Genomic DNA, 6,000 nt, shown 5'->3' with positions numbered 1-6,000 from the left:
TCATGAGCTCAAAAATCAACCTCATGTTTATGGTCAATTGATTTTTGACAAGGGGTGAAGACCACTCAGTTAGGAAAGAGCAGTCTCTTCAACAAATGGTACTGGGATACTGAATCTTCATTTACAAAAAAAAAAAAAAAAAAAGGAGGAGGACCTCGCATTATATAGAAATTCAACTCAAATGGATCAAACTCTAAAATATGAGAGCTAGAACTATCAAACTCCTGGAAGAAAAAGTAGGGAAGCATCTCCCGGAACTTGTCTTAGGCAATGGTCTTTTAGACTTTACACCCAAAGCAAAAGCAACAAAGAAAAAATAGATAAATGATGGGACCTCAAACTTTTGTTCCTCTAAAGACTTTCTCATGAAAGTAAGAAAACAACCTACACAATTGGAGAAATATTTGGAAACCACATCTCTGATAAGTGATTAATATCCAATATATATAAAGAAACCCTTCAACTTAATAACAGAAGGACAACCTAATTAAAAGATGGGCAAAAACTTTATTAGACATCTCTCCAAAGAAGATATACAAATGGCCAGAAACACACGAAAAGATACTCAACATCATTTGATTTGCACTGCCATCAGGGAAATGCAAATCAAAACCACAATGAAAACTTTGATTAGATACATGAATGAAACCAGTCTGGATAGGACTAAGGTAAATCAAAAAACAGGGTAAAGGATGATATGGCCCATATTTTAAGGCTCAACATCTGTATGAGACCAAAGGGAAAGATGTTTATTTGGTGCAAAATTTATGTTATAGGTAGTGCATTATCTAATTTAACATGTATGGTCAGCTTATTTGAACACCATAATTACACGGCATCTTGAATAGGGCATGAGATCTTGCTGGTTTGTACAGATTAGTGTGATGCCCCAATACATTCCAGAGTAATTTAGGCAGAAAATAAAAAAATATTTGCAAAGTCCCCTTGGGAGATGGGGAAGAAAGGAGGAAATATTAAACTTCCCCATTCAGGAAATTCCTGATATTCTCGCAAACAGTGGGGACAACCAATTCAATAGGCTGAGCCCTTGATCTTGGGTTTGATCCTATAAAACTTATTCCTGCAAAGGAGAAGCTAAGGCAACTTATAATTATGCCTAAGAGTCACCCCTGGAGAGCCTATTTTGTTGCCCAGATGTAGCCTCTCTCTCTAAGCCAACTTGGCAGGTGAATTTACTACCCTTCTGTTCTAGTTTGCTAGCTGCTGGAATGCAATATACCAGAAACAGAATGACTTTTTAAAAGGGGAATTTAATAAGTTTCTAATTTACATTTCTAAGGCTGAGAAAATGTCCCAATTAAAACAAGTCTATAGAAATGTCCAATCTAAGGCATCCCCAGAAAGATACCTTAGTTCAAGAAGGCCGATGAAGTTCAGGGTTTCTCTCTCAAGTGGAAGGGCACATGGCAAACACAGTCAGGGCTCTGTCTCATCTGATAAGGCACATGGCAAGCACAGCGTCATCTGCTAGCTTTCTCTCCTGGCTTCCTGTTTCATGAAGCTCCCCGGGAGGCGTTTTCCTTCTTCATCTCCAAAGGTCGCTGGCTCATGGACTCTGTTTATCGTGACTATGCTCTGCTCTCTCTGAATCGCTTTTCTCCAAAATGTTTCCTCTTTTATAGGACTTCAGAAACTAATCAAGACCCACCCAAATGGGTGGAGACATGTCATCACCTAATCCAGTTTAACAACCACTCTCTAATTATATCACATCTCCAGGGAGATGATCTAATTACAGTTTCAAACATACAATGCTGAATAGGGATTAGAAGAAATGGCTGCCTTTACGAAGTGGGATTAGGATTAAAACATGGTTTTTCTAGGGGACATACATCCTTTCAAACCAGCACACTTCCCCCTACACATGGCATGACTCCCAGGGGTGTAAATCTCACTGGCAATGTGGGACAGGACTCCCTAGATGAGCAGGCGCTCAGAATCATGGTATTGAGAAAGCCTTCTTGACCAAAAAGGGGAGAGAGAAATGTGACAAAATAAAGTGTCAGTGGCTGAGAGATTTAAACAGTCAAAAGGTTATCCTGGAGGTTATTCTTATGCATTATATGGATATCCCCTTTTTAGTTTATGGTGCCCTGGAGTGACTAGAGGGAAGTACCTGAAACTGTTGAACTGTGTTCCAGTGGCCTTGATTCTTGAAGACGATTGTATAACTATGTAGCTTTTTCAATGTGACCATGTGACCGTGAAAACCTTGTGTCTGATGCGCCTTTTATCCAGGGTATGGACAGGTGAGTAAAAAAAATAAGGATAAAAAAAAACAAGTAAATAATAGGGAGGATAAGGAGTAAACAAAATTGGGTAGATTGAAATAATAGTGGTCAGTGAGAGGGAGGGATGAGGGGTATGGAATATATGAGTTTTTTCCTTTTATTTCTTCTTCTGGAGTGATGCAAATGTTCTAAAAGTGATCATGGTGATGAATATACAACTGTGTGATGATATTGTGAGCCACTGATTGTATACTCTGGATAGATTGTATGTGCATGAAGATTTCTCAGTAAAAATATTTTTTAAAGAGCACAATGAAATACCATTTCACATCCACTAGAATAGTTGCTATTTAAAAAAGGGAAAATAACAAGTATTGGAGAGTATTTGGAGTAATTCATTGCTGGTAGCAATGTAAAATGGTACAGCCACTGTGGAAGGCAATTAGGCAGTTTCTCAGAAAGCTAAGTATAGAACTACCATATGACCCAGCAAGCCCATTACTAGGATATACCTAAAAGAATCAAAAGCAGGGGCACAAACAGACATTTGGGGGAGACAGGGAAGATGGCGGCTTAGTAAGACACACGGATCTTAGTTCCTCCTCCAGAACAGCTACTAGGGGAGTAGAAATGATACAGAACAGCTCCCGGAGCCACGACAGAGATCAAAAAGACAGCGTACCCCATCCTGGAACGGCTGACTGGCTGAGAGAGCCCGCTCCGGTGAGATCGCCGAGGGGCGCGGGGTTCCCCGGGCGGGGCGGCAAAAGCGGCCGGAGTCCATCCCTTCCTCCTTCCCGGGCTGGCTGGGAGAATTGGGCAGGCGGTCCCCTCAAGCCGTGGTGGCTGGCACCCCCACCACGCGCGGCCCCCCAGACCAACTGAGAGAATTGGATCGGAAATCCCCAGGCTGCGGAGAACGGTGACTGGGGGGGTCCCTTCCAAACACGTGACTCCCCGGTTCGGCTGGGAACGGTGCACTCTCACGGGGCCGCAGCGGCTGGCACCCTCCTGCCACACTTGGCACCCCGGGCCGACTAGGAAATTCGGTCGGGCGCTCTCACAGGCTGCGGCGGCCGGCGACCCTCCCCACGTTCGGACCCCCGGGCTGGCTGGCACTCTTCCAAGCCACTTCGGCTGGCGAACCCCCCCACGGCGAGAGTTTTCCAAAGTTAAAGGACCCACAGCACCTTTTACTGGTGGGACCCGCAGATAAACGTGTGCCACGAGCGCCACCTACTGGGCAGGATAAGAAAAACAGAACCTAGAGATTTCACAGAAAAATCTTTCAACCTGTTGGGTCCAACACCCAGGGAAATCTGACTAAATGCCCAGACACCAGCAGAATATAACGGATCACGCTCAAAAAATTGAAAATATGGCCCAGTCAAAGGAACAAACCAATAGTTCAAATGAGATACAGGAGCTGAGACAACTAATGCTGAATATACGAACAGAAATGGAAAACCTCTTCAAAAACGAAATCGATAAATTGAGGGAGGACATGAAGAAGACATGGGCTGAACAAAAAGAAGAAATAGAAAAACTTAAAAAACAAATCACAGAACTTATGGAAGTGAAGGATAAAGTAGAAAAGATGGAAAAAACAATGGATACCTACAATGATAGATTTAAAGAGACAGAAGATAGAATTAGTGATTTGGAGGATGGAACATCTGAATTCCAAAAGGAAACAGAAACTATCGGGAAAAGAATGGAAAAATTTGAACAGGGTATCAGGGAACTCAAGGACAATATGAACCGCACAAATATACGTGTTGTGGGTGTCCCAGAAGGAGGAGAGAAGGGAAAAGGAGGAGAAAAACTAATGGAAGAAATTATCACTGAAAATTTCCCAACTCTTATGAAAGACCTAAAATTACAGATCCAAGAAGTGCAGTGCACCCCAAAGAGAACAGACCCAAATAGGCGTTCTCCAAGACACTTACTAGTTAGAATGTCAGAGGTCAAAGAGAAAGAGAGGATCTTGAAAGCAGCAAGAGAAAAACAATCCATCACATACAAGGGAAACCCAATAAGACTATGTGTAGATTTCTCAGCAGAAACCATGGAAGCTAGAAGACAGTGGGATGATATATTTAAATTACTAAAAGAGAAAAACTGCCAACCAAGACTCCTATATCCAGCAAAATTGTCCTTCAAAAATGAGGGAGAAATTAAAACATTCTCAGACAAAAAGTCACTAAGAGAATTTGTGACCAAGAGACCAGCTCTGCAAGAAATACTAAAGGGAGCACTAGAGTCAGATACGAAAAGACAGAAGAGAGAGGTATGGAGAAGAGTGTAGAAAGAAGGAAAGTCAGATATGATACATATAATACAAAAGGCAAAATGTTAGAGGAAAATATTATCCGAACAGTAATAACACTAAATGTTAATGGACTGAATTCCCCAATCAAAAGACATAGACTGGCAGAATGGATTAAAAACAGGATCCTTCCATATGCTGTCTACAGGAAACACATCTTAGACCCAAAGATAAACATAGGTTGAAAGTGAAAGGTTGGGAAAAGATATTTCATGCAAATAACATGAAAAGAGCAGGAGTGGCTATACTAATATCCAACAAATTAGACTTCAAATGTAAAACAGTTAAAAGAGACAAAGAAGGACACTATATACTAATAAAAGGAACAATTAAACAAGAAAACATAACAATCATAAATATTTATGCACCAAACCAGAATGCCCCAAAATACATGAGGAATACACTGCAAACACTGAAAAGGGAAATAGACACATATACCATAATAGTTGGAGACTTCGGTTCACCACTCTCATCAATGGACAGAACATCTAGACAGAGGATCAATAAAGAAATAGAGAATCTGAATATTACTATAAATGAGATAGACTTAACAGACATTTATAGGACATTACATCCCACATCAGCAGGATACACCTTTTTCTCAAGTGCTCATGGATCAAATAGACATTTGCACTCCGATGTTCATAGCAGCATTATTCACAATTACCGAAAGATGAGAACAACCCAAGTGTCTATCAACCAATGAATGGATGAATAAAATGTGGTATATACACACAATGGAAAAGGAATGAAGTCCTGTAAAAGGATTCTAATGAGAACTCAAAAGTTCTCCTCTTGTATACCTGTTTCTCCTGGTAGTAGTTGTTCTATTTGTTCACCATTAGACTCTTCTTTGGGGATGGTTTTCCTTAAGTGCCTGGAAATCTTTTATAATCTTTTCATGTTGATAAATAAAAAGAGGGCCAATTTGCCCTGGGCTTGTTCTGAGCTGTGTTATGAACAGTATTTTGAAAGGGATTGGGAAATCTTGGATTAAGTATCCCACGTTGACCATAGGGTTTTATGAGAAGCAAATCACATGCAAGGCAAAAAAGTTAGAATGCTAAGAAAAATGTACAACACTGGGGATATCAAAAAGAAGAGAGATAAAATTGGGAGATTTAGGGTAAATGTAAGAAAATGATTGACAAGGACTTTTACCAGAGGGGCAGATGCACCCATATGGTAGGAAATGGAAAGTTCTTAGTTAACTTAGAACTGGCCCTCTTTTTATTTATCAACATGAAAAGATTATAAAATTTCCAGGCACTTAAGGAAAACCATCCCCAAAGAAGAGTCTAATGGTGAACAAATAGAACAACCACTACCAGGAGAAACAGGTATACAAGAGGAGAACTTTTAAGTTCTCATTAGAATCCTTTTACAGGACTTCATTCCTTTTCCATTGTGTGTATATAT

The sequence above is a fragment of the Tamandua tetradactyla genome, chromosome 1 (assembly GCF_023851605.1).
Source record: "Tamandua tetradactyla isolate mTamTet1 chromosome 1, mTamTet1.pri, whole genome shotgun sequence".
Taxonomy (NCBI): Eukaryota; Metazoa; Chordata; class Mammalia; order Pilosa; family Myrmecophagidae; genus Tamandua; species Tamandua tetradactyla.
This window is presented reverse-complemented; position numbering follows the sequence as displayed.